Below are 15,762 nucleotides of genomic sequence, written 5' to 3'. Positions count from 1 at the left end.
ATTAAGTCACACATAGGGATAAAGAAATGAAGGTCTCTGTTGAACACAGCAGCTCCTTGCTTCTGCTCCCTCAGGTCCCAGGATTGACTCCATGGTACTTTTGCTACCCACCTGAAGCCCACCAGTGTTCTGGGTGCTCTGCTGGGGAAACCCCAGTGTTATTTTCCGGTATTGTTTCATCAACGCCCATCCCAGGGGACACTGGAAGGGAAGTCAGGAAGATGGCGCCATTCCATTTTTTAAAAATATTTATTTATTTATTTATTTATCTATTTATTTATTTATTTATTTATTATGTATACAATATTCTGTCTGTGTATATGTCTGCAGGCCAGAAGAGGGCGCCAGACCTCATCACAGATGGTTGTGAGCCACCATGTGGTTGCTGGGAATTGAACTCAGGACCTTTGGAAGAGCAGGCAATGCTCTTAACCACTGAGCCATCTCTCCAGCCCGCCATTCCATTTTTTTAAATTTTGCTTTTGTTTGTTTGTTTTTTGAGACAGTGTTTCTCTTTGTAGCCCTGGCTCTCCTAGAACTCTCTCTGTAGATCAGGCTGGCCTTGAACTCACAGAGATAATAATAATATAGTTATAAAGTTCGGTATTGTTTTGTTATATGTAATTTTACTATGTTAAAGTTAAAACCCTCTTTTTTATTTAAACAGAAAAAGGGAGCTGATGTGGATTTCCCTCTGTATGCTGTGATTACCGTTATGAATAAAAAACTGCTTTGGGCCTATAGCAGAGCAGGGGAGGGTGGAGCAGAGCTAGGCAGGGAGGACTGGGCTGAATGCTGGGAGGAAGAAGGGAGGCAGAGGCAGAGAAGCCATGGAGCTGTGGGTGGAGACAGATGTGCTGAAACTTTGCTGGTAGGCCACGACCTTGTGGAGATGCACAGATTAGTAGAAATGGATTAAATTTGTAAGATGTAAAGATGTAAAAGTTAGCCACTAAGAAGCTAGAGCTAATGGACCAAGCAGTGATTTAAATAATATAGTTTCTGTGTGATTATTTCAGTTCTGGGCAGCCGGGACAAACAAACACCTTTCTTGCAACAAGAGCTAGTTCCAGGACAGGCTCCAAAGCTACAGAAAAACCCTGCCTCAAAAAAAGCAAAAAACAAACAAACAAACCAAACCAAAACAACAACAACAAAAAAGATGCTGGGAGTGTAGCTCAGTGGTGAGCGCCAGTCTAGCACAGGTGAGACCCTCTCTAGCACTGCTAACAGAATAAAACAGAATGAAAATCCTCCAGAAAGCAGACTGTTTGGGAAGGGATGGTTTCTGGGAAGAGGACTGGGAATTTGAAGAGATGCCAGAAAGTTCCAAAGGAATGTTCTCTGGTTTATAGCGGAGGGGTAGGCCCCCAGGTGTCCATCATCCATCCTGTCATCTCACTCTAGTCCTTCTGATAGATTTCTTTGCAAAGTAATTGAAAATTTGAGGAAGTTCACAGGTTGGAGAAACTGATCTGGTTAGGCAAGGAGGAGAAACTTAAGTTGGAAAAAGAAACATAAGTAAATTAGCAGGCAGGATGCTAAGGGCTAGGCAGAGCCATAACAATAAGAGTCCACCTATGCGTGCTTGACACGTGATCTCACTGGCCCTGTGGGGACAGAAACCTTTCGATTCCCAGTTTACAGAGGCCAAAACTGAAGTTCACAAAGGTCCCTCACCTTGTCCTAGGTGTCATGGTGAATCGCCCATGCAGTCTGCTGTGATTGTCCTGATGGTGGAGGGAAATGAGGTGACAGAGAGGGCTGGTTGGGAGGGGGCTGGGCGGAAGGAAGGAGAGTCCCCCACCTCTCTAAGCCTGTTTCTCAGCTTACAAAATAGAGCTGTATTTAATCTGTCAATGATTATTCCTGACATCAGAAATGATACAGGGAGGGAGAGAGCAGAGCAGACTATTTAAAGAGCTGGGTTCTGTCTCCATGAAACATCAAAGGCAAAGAGGAAATGTCCTGTCCTGGGTAACGGCAAATCGAGGCAGCTGTGCTGGTTTGTCTGCCTTACAAGACAGGTCAGGAGAAGAAAGTGATAGATCAAAAGGAGAATAAGTGAAGATAAAAATAAAAGCTTTTAAAGAATCTTAGTTGCTCTAACAGTGTTAGAAATAATAATGCATGTGACTGCACATGCGTATTTGTACTTGTACGTGCTTTTACACGAATAAGATGAATGATAGCGGTGACACGCGGGATAGAGGGGGACCGGAGATATTAGTGTAAAGGTATAGTTATAAACCGTCAGTATTGTTTAAAAGTGGATGTGCATTCATTGTAAATACATTTGTGCAAGTAGCAGGATGCCACTGAGCGTAAGGGAGAAGTTTTAGCTGGATGTGGTGGCACAGGCCAGTGATGCCAGCACCCAGGGGCGGTGCTGGAAGTTTGAAGCCAGCCTGATCCACAGAGCGAGAAAGACCCTCTCACGATCAGAAAAAGGGTAGAGATGTGGCTGTCGGTGGATGTCCTCTGCCACAAGCATGAGGACACAGGTTCTGTTCCTCGGTATGCATGTAAAAGTGGGGCTCAGGGACACGTCTGCACAGTGCACAACCCAGCACCGTGGAGATGGAGATAGGAGGACCCCCGGAGCTCTTTAGCCAGACAGCATTGTTGAGTTATTCAGTGAGAGACCCTCAAAAAGTCAGGAAGACACAGGATTCACCCTCCATGCCAGCTGAAACTGCAGAAGGGGGCTGGGAGTAGTGGTACATGATTCTAGTTGTAGTTTGAGATGGCTCGTGGGTTTGTGGCTAATCTTGGTTACCGCGTGAGTTTCAGGCCAATAAAACCCTGTCCAAAAAAAAAAAAAAAAGAAAGAAAGAAAATGAAACTATATAGTTATATAGAATGACAAAAAGTAAAGCACTCTCATGTTGACAAAAGCAGAAACGGCTGCATTAATTTCAGACAGAGCAGATTGCAAGGTAAAGAAACTTATCAAGGGTAAAGAGGGACATTACATAATGACAAAGGGCTAAGTATTCTAAGAAGAAATGACAATCCTTAGGGTCTATGTGCTTACGGGTGGTGTCAAAATACACAAATCAGAAACTGATATGGCTGCAACGAGAAATGAATGAGCCCATTGTTGTAGTTGGAAACTTAACCTGCCCTTCAGAAATGTATCTGTCTAGCAGACAGAAAATCAATGAAGACATAGTTGACCTCAGCGGCGCCATCAATCAACCGGCTATGATTGACACCTGTAGACTGGATCGCCCAGAATCAACACAGCACACATTCCTCTCCGGCTGACAAGGAGCATTCAGCAAGACAAATCACATTCTGGGCTATAAAGCACACCTTACCAATTTATGAGGCTACAATCATATATAATATCTGTCCTCAGGCCGTGTAGAACTAAACTAGAAACCAGCAGCAGGAAGATAACTGGAAGATTTAAAAATATGCTGATATTAAACAACAGACTTCCAAACTGCACATGGATCCAAGAAGAAATGTCAAGAAAATTTTTGAAATACTTTGAACCTAATAAAAATGAAAATATAACTTAGCAAAATGTCTGGGCCATAACAAAAGGAATACCCAGAGAGAAATTCACGGCGCTGAATGTGTAGATAGGAAAAGGAAGATCTGACATTAATTCTCTGTGCTTCCACCATGGGAGGCCCGAAAGCGCAGCGCAAACTGAGTTCCTGAAGACTGGAGTAAAGTCAGGGAAACTGAATGCAGGAAATTAAGAGAAAAATCAACAAATCCAGAAGCTGGACTTCTGAAAATGTCAGTAAAGTAGGCAAACTTCTAACTCAGGCTCCCTAAGAAAAAAGAGAGATGGCAAATTGCTAATGTTCAGAGTAAAAGGGTTGTGCGGTACAGCCTAATGGCATTAAGAGGGCACTGAGAGGGCTGGGGACATGACTCAGTGGAGAAGCGCTTGCTGTGCTAGCAGACCTGAATAGGGACCCCAGCTCCCACATAAAATCTGGGTGCGACAGTGTGCACCTATAAATCCCAGTGCTGGGGGAGGAGTAACAGATCACTAGCCCGAGGTAGGGAGCGTCTGCGGGCCAGCTACTAGACCTGGAATAGCAAGCTCCAGGTTCAGTGAGAAACCCTGTCTCAAAACAGAAGGTGGCAGCTGAGAGATAAGAGCACTTGCCGCTTTTCCAAAGAGGACCCAAGTTCAGCCCTCAGTACCCACATCGGGGGACTCACAATTGCTCCCGGGCATCTGATGCCTCTGGCCTCCAAGGACGCTGTATTCATGTTCATATACCCAGATATAAACATGCACAGATATTCATAATTACAAATGTTCTGTTTTAACACAGAGTCTCTTGTATAACTCTGGCTGCCCTGGAACAAACTATGTAGTCTAGGCTGACCTCAGAGATCCGCCTGCTTCTGCCTCCTTAGTTCTTGGATTAAAGGCATGCGCCACCGTGCCCAGCAACAAAATAAATCTTTTTTTTTTTTTTTGGTTTGTTTTCCGAGACAGGGTTTCTCTGTAGCTTTAGAGCTTGTCCTGCAATTAGCTCTTGTAGACCAGGTTGACCTTGAACTCACAGAAATCCACCTGCTTCTGTCTCCCAAGTGCTGGGATTAAAGGTGTGTGCCACCACTGCCTGGCAACAAAATAAATCTTTAAAAAAGAATGTGAACAGTTCTGTGCCCATAAATATCTGAAAGACAGAATCTGCTAATATTTGAGAAGAACTAGATCATCCGAATAGGCTGTTCTAGATATGTAATAGATCATCTGTTAGAGACTTGAATCAGTAACCTAGAACCAAAAGCACCAACCCCAGGTTGGTGATAGATACTACCAGACATTTAAGGAAGATATGGCTAATTCTCTACATTTGCTTCCAGAAAGCAAAAGCAGAGGGGACACCTGCTATCTCTTCCTGTAGGGCCAGCATCACACCAGTCTTTAAACCAAGACATAACACAAGTGAGGAGAAAAATCTAAATTCCTACAACTTGATGACGGCTGTACAAACTCTGCAGCTACCGTCGCACCTAGCAGCGCGCAGCAGTAGTGTCCCGCTCACACTGCGAACTCTGAAACAATGAAACCTTCTTCCCTAGCCCTTCGTCCTAGAAGTCCTGGCTAATGGGATAAGACAAGACAAAGGTAATAAAAGTATAATGATTGCAAGGAAGTCATAAATGTTCATTGTGCCCAAATTCCATGATCGCTGATGCAGAAGTCTGAAGGTTTTCCAGAAACCTCTAAGGTTGGCAAGGTCACAGAGCACAAAGTAATTTGACTGTCAATCACGCCCGTGTCCGTCCGTTCCCCCCCCCCCCTTGAGACAGGTTTGCTGGCCTTGTTCTGTAGATCAGGTTGGCCTGCATCTCCCACGTGCTGGAATTAAAGGTGTGTACTGTTACTCAACACTGAACAAGCTGATTTTCTGTTTGTGGATGGTCAGTGTCATTCCTCTCCCTGGGTCTCCTACCAGCCAGAAAAATACTCGCCTCCTTTATCTTCACAATGGCCACGTTGACTTGGAATCTCTCTCTCTTTCTCTGTGTGTTACTAAGGACAGACTCTACGACCTGGTTCATGCTAGATAAGTGCTCTATCCCTAGGATATATGCTCACCCCTGTCTTATTTTTATTTTTAGACAGAGCCTCACTAAATTGCCCAGGCAGGCCTTGAACTGGTGGACAGACCACGTGTGTAGCTGGGGTTGTAGTCCTATGCCACGAGACCCAGCAGAATCTCTACCTTCTTACTTGAGTTACTGTAAATAGCTTAAATGTTCTATCCTCTCCTTCTGTCCTCAGGGCCATTTCCTTTTTTTATTTTTATGTTTTTATTTTATGTGTATGGGTGTTCTGCCTGCATGTATGTCTGTGCATGCCTGGTGCCTGTGGAGGCCAGAAGAGGGCATCATTCCCTGAACTGCAGACAGTTGTGAACCACCATCTGGGTGCTGAGAATCAAACCCAGGTCCTCTGGAAGGGAAAGCCATGCTCTTAACCTCTGAGCCATCTCTCAAGCTGCTGCTGTTGCTGAGGAGGCAGAGTTAGACTCTGGCTTTAGAGGCGCTGGTGTAGCTCCTGTTCCTGCTGTTGAAGGTGCTGCTGCCGTAGCTAACACAGCTGTTGACCGTCGCTAACACCTAAGCAGACTGACTGGAGGTAAACCCCTAACAAATGTACCATTGTTCCACACTAGCACACGGGACCATGGTTTAAGCCATCATGGCTAACACACCAATCTAATTGCTGTGCCTTGAGAGAATTTTTTGAGATAAGGGTTTCTCCATGTTAGAGGCTCTGGGTAGTACGAGAAGTAGGGACACTGGAAAAGGAGTATGCAGGACCCACAGAGCTGCCATTTTGAGAAGCAAGGGATAAGGACGCCAGATTGGAATACAGGGCATCTGAGGGTGGCAGCGGTGGGAGGGTCGGTGGATGCACTGACTGAGCCTGCCGGTGGAGTTGTCCTGTCTCTGGGCGACATTTCCTGCTGGAAGCAGTGACAGGTGGGCATCCGGAGCCTTCTGCATGGTGGTGGTAGTCTGAAAAGCCCTGGACTTTTTTTTGGCTTAGAAACTAGGAAATCAGGGGATACAAAGGTCACCTAATACTTTGGTTGGCTTCCAGTTCTGCCAGAAGTGTCACTCCAGGGATAGCTAGCCTTGGCAGGTCACCTCTTATGACTCTTTGTCCTTCAGGCTTTATTTTTCCTTATAGGTTAAGTAAATTAAGGCTGAGAAAGGTTGACATGTCCCAGGAACCACATTCACGCTAACTGCGTTCTCCCTGACTTCAGAGTCCTAATTGCTTCCGTGTATTTAGTACTCTCCTAACATGGTTTGTTTTGGTTCTCACCCGAGGAAGGCTTTTGCGTGGCTCTTTCAAGGTTTCTCATCTCCTTCTGAAACTCTAGTAACCTTCTCCTAGTCCTCAGTCACTTGACTTATTGTTCAGTTCTTTTGTGACAAGGTTTCATGTAGCCCAGGCTGGCTTCCAATTTGCTGTGTAGCCAAGGATGCTTTTGAACTTCTGATCCTCCTGCCTCTACTTCCAGAGTGCTGGGATTAGAAGCATGTGGCAGGTGTGCTTGGTTTTCGCAGTGCTGGGATCCAACGTGGAGCCGTCGTGCTAAGCCAGAATCCTATCAACCGAGCTATATCTTTACCCTGGCTTTTCGTTTCTTTATGCTGTTGTTGGTTTTGAGACAGGCCTTCACACTGTAGTCTAGACTGGCCTGAAACTCTTCATGTATCCAGGCTCTTCTCGTATGTTTTTGTAGTAATTTGTTTGCCTCAGCCTGTGAAGTGCTGGGATTACAGGTCTGAGCCACCACTCCTGGCTCATCCTGATTTTTTGAAGTAAAATTTAATGTAGTTGACCAATGCCCTGTTTTCTAAACGCACCTGCTGAGGTAAAAAAAAAAATTAAATTCTTACTGAAAGCCTCTACAAGTAGGAGGTGAACTGTATGGTACCTGTGAGCTTGCTTCTATTTTCAGCCCAAGGTGATCCACTGGAATTCCAAGCCCGTGCTCAGAGCCATTGGGCTCAGCTGTGCAGGTTGGCTTCTACCCAGATATTCCTCTTCCCAGGGCATGAGTGACATTCACAGTTCGGTGTAAGTTGCAGGTGCCAAGGAGCATGTCTGCACAGAAACCCAGAGGCCCTCCTGGGGTAGGTAGCCTTAGCTGTTCTGGAGCAGCTCAGGGCTGCCTTGCTCTTGTATGGCGTTTTTCTCATACTCACGGAAGGCATCTCTGTGAAGTCATGGGGATCTGCCCCTCACTGCCTCACTTCAGTGAGGAGTAGTGAATCCCCCAGGTGGCTGAGCCTGACAACCTGAGTCTGATCCCACATGCTGGAAGGAGACAGCCAACTGCTGAGAGTTGTCCTCTAACCACACATCTGGTGCACACCCCCGCCCCATGATAAAAAATAAAAATGTGCAAGTCTAAATGAGTGATAGGGAACTGGCACTGTTTGGCCTCAGCCCTCTTTTCTACATGGTTATGGGCACTGGTTTCCCACTTTGCCCTACTTCTCCAAGAACAAGTGGAGATTGGTAGTTTTGTGTGAAGTTTTCCAAAGTGTTCAATGCTGTCTCAGATTATCTAAAGCACCGTGAGTTCTAAGGAGATTGTAGTTTCTAAATCAAGGTTATGTTCTCTAACGGGTATATCAGCTTTAAAGAGAAGCAACTTAAAAATTATTCTTAGGCCAAGCATGGTCTCAGCACTAGGAGACAGAGGCAGGTGGGATCTCTGTGAATTCAAGACCAGCTTAGTCTACAAAGCGAGTTCAAGGACAGCCAGAACTCAAACAACAAAACAAAACCAGAGGTGGCGAGCAGTAGATGAAGACCCCCCTGTACTGACCTCTAACCTCCGTGTGTGCACCCAGACTTACCTACGTCCATAGGCACATGCCCCCCCGACACATGCACTCACTCACACCTTAACCTCTTGTCAAAGATGCTCAAGAGCTCCATGAGCAGGCTTAATTGCAAGATTTTTGGAAGAAGGCAAACTAAGGGTTTGACAACTTCCGTGGTGCGTGTGCCACATATGGTGGTTCCTCCCGTGTCTTTTAGGTGAACCAAAGCGCTAGTGTTTGTAGTGTGAGAGGGGATGCATTCATTGGCCAGGACGAAAGACAGCGGTAGGCGTGTATGCATCAGCTGTAGACAGTCAGCATAAGCACCCACGTGATCGTGATCACCTCACTCACGCTCTCCAGATGATAGACGGTCAGTGGTTGCCACCCATCCTTAGATCCCCAGGCCTTCATACCAACCCAAAACAATGCCTGGCCCTTAGTGGGGCTTCAGGATGGTACTGCGTTGTCAAGGTAACAGCTGATATTAGGGGTCAGTCAGTGTCCATGCTATGGTGCTGGGTAGGGACTTTGAACTTAGTCTTAGATAAAAATGAATATCAAGCCTGATTCCTTACTGGGATGAGTGTTCCTTAATAAGTAACTTAGGCTAGGAAGCTTAATTTTCTTCGTTTCTTAAAATACAGGGATCAATACTGCTAATATTTGAAGGACAGTTGTAAGGAGGATACGCGGATATGATTATTTCCACGCCTTCATCAAGGGAGCATCATCTGTTTATACATGGGGATTGAACCCAGGCATGCCTAGAAAGTGTCCTGCCACTGAGCTGCTCCCTCCTTGCCTTGTCTTCTGTGCAAAGACTTAGCGAAGTTTGGATCAGAGAACTATGGGCTGAGGATTGCCTAGTGACATGACCTACTGGGTCCCAAAAGTTGTTGGTGCCCATTTAGCTGCTAGTGAATCATCAAGGGAGCCTGGGAAATTCTAATTCTGCAGCTCTGGGCGGGGCCCAGGAATCATAGTCACCATCACATTTTGATGATTTTGATTGACAGGTGAATTGGGAGTCAGCCTGTTCTATCAGGGGCAGAGTTGGCCTCTTCTGTCACCACCGCCTTTTCACTTAGAGCAGTGGTTCTCAACCTTCCTAACGAGGTGAGCCTTGAGTACAGTTCCTCATGTTGTGGAGACTCCCCCACCATAAAATTATTTCATTGCTATATAATGTTAATTATAATATTAAATGTCTAATATGCAGGCTATCTGATATGGGTTGAGAACCACTGACTAAGCCTGTGCTGCAGGCAACATGGTCCTTCTGGCAGGAACTCAGTGCCTAGGAGGGACTGTTGGACTAATGAATGCTTCTGAGGCAGCTGGCTAGATCCCACCCTTTACATACTGCCCCATGCCCTCGGTGGGATCTAAATCCCCCTAAGGCTGAGAGCAAAGGATTGACAAGACCATACCTGGGTCTCTTATTGGGCTTCACAGTAAACAGAATAGATGTGGGTTTGGCTTCCTGATCAGAAGGGAGAGATCTGTTGTAGGCCAATTAGCTTGTCCGTCCCTTTTCCTCGGACACAGAGCCAGGAGTTGGCTGACCTGTGTGTGCCACCAGTTGACAGGTTTTCTATGTACTCTGTGTGCTCCTCCTGTCCTCTAGGTATCAGGTACTCTGACTTGCTGTCTGCTGAGCCCCCTTCTGCCTGGCAGCCGTATCCAGCGCTTCCTTATTACACACCTAGGGGCCTCCCCTGGGAGTAAACTATCTGGTTACAGACAGAGATAATATTCCTAGTATTACATCCCGAATGATAAGGGTGAGATGAGAGGGAGATAGTGCTGGAAGACATGGGAAGAAACGGGCTGGCACACACCTGTACCCCAGGGCTTGGAAGACTGATGCAGAAGGATCTCTGTGAGTTTAAGGCCAGCCTGGTCTACAGAGTGAGTTTCGGGCTAGTGAGAGCCTGTCTCAAAGGCAGGTAAACATAGGAAAAGAAAGGAAACAGCTAAGGCAAAAAGTGTGAAGACTGAGCAAGAGAGGGGCCCAAAGGGTCTGCAAGGCAAGTGAAGTCAGATTTGGATGGCAGGCCTGGGAGATGTGGCTTAGTAGTAGATTGCTTGCCTTGCATGTGCCCAGGTAGCATCGTCAGCATAAGCGTGGGGTGACAATGAGGAAATGACCCTTGCCGTTGTTTACTGTGGCTATGACATCCTTGTGACGTGGCACCCTTGGTCATCCTGTTTGGCTAAGCAAGTTCCTGGGTAGGAAACCCTGTGAAGATGGGGTGTAGTGTTTCAACAGAGACAATAAGGTAGAAAGGTTTGGGCTTGCCTTCCCAGCCAAGGTTTCCCAGCATTGAGATCCCAGGGATTGTGGGGCGCGTGTGCACACATGACTCGCCTGACCACAGGGTTTTCCGGGTTTACAACCCTGAATACCTGTTCCTTCTCTTACACACCTATCACCACTCAGCAACCACGCCCTACAGTCTCTCTGTCCTCTGTGTTCTCCACCACTCATCCCCTCTTCCCTCTGACCGGCCTCTTCCCTCCTTGCTGCTGTGTTTCCTAGGAGCCAGAGTCCTCTGCGATCAGCTGATAAAGCCTCCCTAGGCTCTTGCATGAAGCTCTTTTCCTGTCCGTGTCTCAGATTTCTGACCTATAAAACGAACCTCAGGCTTACTGCTTGCTGTGTTGAGATGTGAATGAGGTCTTTGGGGAAGTGTTTCTTGTCAGAGCAAAGATGCCACAGTGAGATCCACACAGTCCCTTCTCCCCTCTCTTTCATTCCACCTGCCCTCCTGCCTCAAGTCCTGTGTCTCCCCCCTGACTATTTACCACACAGATAAGAAAGTCATGTAGGTCTGCGAACCCCTGAAGACCTCACTTTCCAGATCCACCGACTGCTTATCAATCTTTATCTCACCCACTCCTACCCCATTAGAAACTGTGGAATACCTACTTCCATTCTTGAAGAATGATGCTCAGGGAAAAGAATTTGTGCTGGGGTATAGCACTTGTGTAGATGTTCAAGGCTCTGAGTTCTGCACAGTGGCACAGGAAGAGAAAAGAAAACAGTATAGGCCAGAGTTTAAGTTAGATATAAAAATCGCTGATTTCTGCTGCGTGGTGATGGCACACACCTTTAATCCCAACACTCGGGAGGCAGAGGCAGATGGACCTCTGAGTTCGAGGCCAGCCTGGTCTACAGAGTGAATTTCAGGACAGCCAGGACTACACAGGGAAATCCTGTTTTGAAAACAAACAAACAAAAAGTCACTCATTTCACACACCAAGCACTGTGGGGGCAGCCATGGCCGACAACCCTGTGTAGGAGCGATTGCTGTGATGGCTGGAGGCAGCTGATGGTGGCCCGGACAGTGCAGCAGAGTTGGCCATGCAGCTGGGCCTAGAGCACCAGGTGGTGGGTGCAGTGAAGAGCCTGCAGGCTCTGGATGAGGCCATTGAGGCTGAGCTTCATTCCACCAAGTGCTGGGGGCTGACCACTGAGGGTGAGGAGGTTTCACACACAGCCAGGAGGCCCATGTGTTTCGAAACATCCCTCTTGAAGGCTTGGTGCAGAGTGAGCGTATGTGACTGCCCAGCAGCAAGGTGGGCTTCAGCAAGACTGTGGATTCAAACGGACAGCAGTGCAGCAGATGGGCCCTGGGTGTACCCAGTGGTGGGCAGTATAGAGGATGAAGTACAGAGGCGGTTGCCGCTGGTCCAGTCAGGCCAAGCTAAGAAGCTGGCTGATGAGGAAAGAATGTGCCGAGGGAGCTGCTGACCCGAAGTGATCCAAAAACCTACCAGCTGAGCAAGGGCAGGGCCTTCAGCTCCTGGAGGGAGTGGCCCTTCAAGCCCTACAACTTCTCTGCCTGTGATGTGCTCCCAGACAGTGGCCACCTTCTCCTTTTGTTCCTGATCCTCTCCCAGTTCTGACAGATGGGCTTCTCTGAGATGCCTAAGGACAGCTTCACTGAGAGCACCTTCTGAGACATGATGAGCTAGCTCTTCCATCCTCGGCAGCACCCAGCACAGCACGTGACCAATATGATGCATTCTTCCCGTGAGATCTGGCTGAGGCCCTGCAGCTCCCAATGGACTATGTCCAGCAGATCAAACAGATCCACAGACCCACTCTCAGGGCAGCTACAGCTGACAGGATTGTAAGAACACCTGGAAGATGAGGCTCGGGAAAATCTGCTTCACACACACACACACACACACACACACACACACACACACACACACACACACACCAGCGCCTGTAGCCTCTGCTTAGCCTAGAAGAAACCCTTCACACCTGCAAGTACTTCTCCATTGATCATGTGTTTCAGAGTGAGATGCTGGATGCCACATACCTGGCCAAGTTCCACCAGATCAAGGGTGTAATAGCCAACCACGGGCTCACCCTGGGCCACCTCATGAGTGTGTTAAGGGAGTGGTGACCCTGACTCCCTGAGAACACCCAGAGCAGGAAGGGAAAGGTTAAATGTAAGAAAACAAAATAGTGCTGATGGGATGTCCTTCAGTATATGTGTTGCTTTTATTAGTTGATGAATAAAGCTGTTTTGGCCAATAGCTTGCCAGAGTAAAGCCAGGCAGGAAATCCAAACAAAGATATATAGAGACAGTAGGTGGAGTCTAGGAGAGGCCATGTAGCTGCTGAAGGAGAAAGATGCTCCGCAACCTTACCGGTAGGCCACAGCCTCATGGTGATACACAGAATAATAGAAATGGTTGATTTAAGATGAAAGAGTTAGGGGGCTGGAGAGATGGCTCAGAGGTTAAGAGCATTGCCTGCTCTTCCAAAGGTCCTGAGTTCAATTCCCGGCAATCACATGGTGGCTCACAACCATCTGTAATAAGTAAGGTCTGGTGCCTTCTTCTGGCCTGCAGACATACAAACAGAATATTGTATACATAATAAATAAATATCTAAAAAAAAATGAAAGAGTTAGCTAATAGGAAGCCTGAGCTAATAGGCCAGAAAGTGTCGTAATTAATATACTTTCTGTGTGACTATTCAACTCTGAGTGGCCAGGGGAAACAAAGGCAGTCTCTGTTTGCAAAATGGTGCCCAGTAAAAGCAACACATATACAGAAGGGCATTCCACATGCTCCCATGCCACTGAGGGAAGGATGATAATCTTCATACTCTTCTCCTTTCATAGACCCCCAAAGCCATAAGCTGGGAGAGACAGTCGCTGATACCCCTGTCCCTTTTTATAGAGAGATCTTCCCACCTCATGGGTCGGAAGTCTTGATCTTGTAAAGTATGGAGCAGATTGAAAGTGGTGGGAAAGGGAAAAAATGTCAGTAAAAGGAAGGAAAGAAAGCCAGAGAAAGGATGAGCCTGGGAAGGGAGAGTGCTCAGGAAAACAGAGACGGTTGCAGTAGCCTCTAGTCTGGGGCTCTGACACCCACAGCCATCCCAAAGCTGCCAGAAGGCCTCGGTGGTGATTATGGGTATGGAGTGGAGGAGGCAATTAAGCTGTCCAGTCCAGCTGAAGAATCATGGCAGTGGTCAGTTGTCCTCACAGTGGACACCATGTGTGCCGAGATACAGAAGGGCACGCAGACGCTGGACAGAGCGGGTCCATGCCAGCTCTATGTCCCCTCTGGGTCAAGTGTGCACTGATGGAGCTGTGTACCTGATGTGTGCACAGGCTAGAATGCAGCTCGGACTGGTCGTGTTCAGTCAGCTTCGGAGATCTTTGTTTTCGGCAACTAATACGCAGAGTGGGTTTGAAGTGGAACCCTCTCTGCCCCTAACCTCAAATCATACATTATAAAATCTATCCATATAATTTTCTTTGTTGATTCGTGTCACATCCTGTAAAGGGATGACAGGACACTAAACAGAAACCAGGTCACCCCATGTCCAGAAAAGGTGGCCGCAAGGGTTCCAGAAGCGAATGGGGGCCTGATTTCTAGATCTCCAGTGTCATCTGCCTATAACCCCCGGTCATCAAGAGAGAGCCCACCCAGGTGCGTCTGAATCCACCAGCCTGAGATCCATTCTCAGCTAATCGCTGCATAGCTGTGTTTACTTACTCGTTTATACTCTATTAATTTATATCTGGTGGATAATAGATCACAGAAGGGCTAAATTTAGCCAATCAGCATATTTGTGACTTCACACCTTTTCTTCCTTTTTCCTTCCTTCCTTCCTTCCTTCCTTCCTTCCTTCCTTCCTTCCTTCCTTCCTTCCTTCCTTCCTTCCTTTCATTTTTATTTTTTGTGCTTAAACACTAAACATCCACTCCTGTAGAATATTATTGAAGAATATCCTGTGCTAGGGTATAGGTCAGTAGTAGATTGCTTGCATGAGGCCCTGGGTTTGATCCCAGCAACACACACACACACACACACACACACACACGGATTTCCAGCACTCAGCATAGTCCCCAGCACATACCAACTGCCAGTTACTTTTGATCTTACACACAAACACTAAATATAGTGACCATGTTTTTAAATCTTCTATTTTCTGCTTTTTTGTTTTGCTTCAAGACAGGGTTTCTTTGCTTAAAGTTGGCTGTCCTGGAGCTCACTCTATAGTCCAGGCTGGCCTCAAACTCAGCGATTTGCCTTAGCCTCCCAAATTCTGGGATTAAAGTCATGCACCACCAAGTGCCCAGCTTTTCCCTTTTTTTTTTTTTTCAAAAGCCCTCCGTCCCTGTGCAGTCCTGGTGAGGAGATCACTATTGTTCTTAGGTATTGGCTGGATTATTCTGTCAGCTCTTAGGCAACTTGAGTTTTAGCTTTGTTTCTTGAATGAATTAATGTCTAGTGAATGAATAAAAGGATGGATACCAAGCTGATGTCACCTAAAGAATTGACCACTTGTAGGGAGTGATGGCGTGCACCTTTAACCCCAGCACTCAGGAGGCAGAGGCAGGCGGATCTCTGTGAGTTCGAGACCAGCCTGGTCTACAGAGCTAGTTCCAGAACAGGCTCCAAAGCCACAGAGAAACCCTGTCTCGAAAAACAAACAAACAAACAAACAAACAAACAAAAAAGGAAAAACAGCAGCACAGTGGCTATCGTGATGATACCCTGTCTTCCAGTTGTCCCTCCTGGGCGACACTGCTCTCCCCCTCCCCGCAATTAGAGAAGTTTTTCTTTCTCTTTCTCACGTTCTAGTTTTTATTGTTTTATTTTTCGAGAACTGCTTTGAATAAACCCCAAATCAAGAACTGGCCCTTGCTGAGATCTGTGTGGGCAGAAATATGTCCCTTTATTGGCTTGTCTTCTGCAATTGTAGGGCTTTCTCACGCTTTGTCCCGGTTTTTTTTTTTTTTTTTTTTTTTTTCTGAGACCTCTCCCACCGTGCAAGGTGGTGTCTGCCCGGCACACTTCATTGTCATGGCGGGGAGTGCCCAGGACCCTTGTTTCACGTTACCCCCACCTCGGATTGCTATCTGTGTGGAGATAGGG

At 46.9% G+C, this 15,762-nt stretch overlaps 1 protein-coding gene and 1 pseudogene across 3 annotated transcripts in view; both read left to right on the top strand.

Annotated features, from left to right (window-relative positions):
- B4galnt3 (beta-1,4-N-acetyl-galactosaminyltransferase 3) overlaps positions 1–15,762 on the top strand; it is a 104,339-nt gene that overhangs the window by 20,837 nt on the left and 67,740 nt on the right. The window lies entirely within an intron of this gene.
- Positions 11,630–12,767, top strand: LOC126505563 (phenylalanine--tRNA ligase alpha subunit-like; annotated as a pseudogene).

The sequence above is a fragment of the Alexandromys fortis genome, unplaced genomic scaffold (assembly GCF_014885135.2).
Source record: "Alexandromys fortis isolate MF-2015 unplaced genomic scaffold, M_Fortis_MF-2015_v1.1 scaffold_59, whole genome shotgun sequence".
NCBI lineage: Eukaryota > Metazoa > Chordata > Mammalia > Rodentia > Cricetidae > Alexandromys > Alexandromys fortis.
The sequence above is the reverse complement of the archived record's forward strand: the minus strand, read 5'-3'. Positions and strand labels throughout refer to the sequence as shown.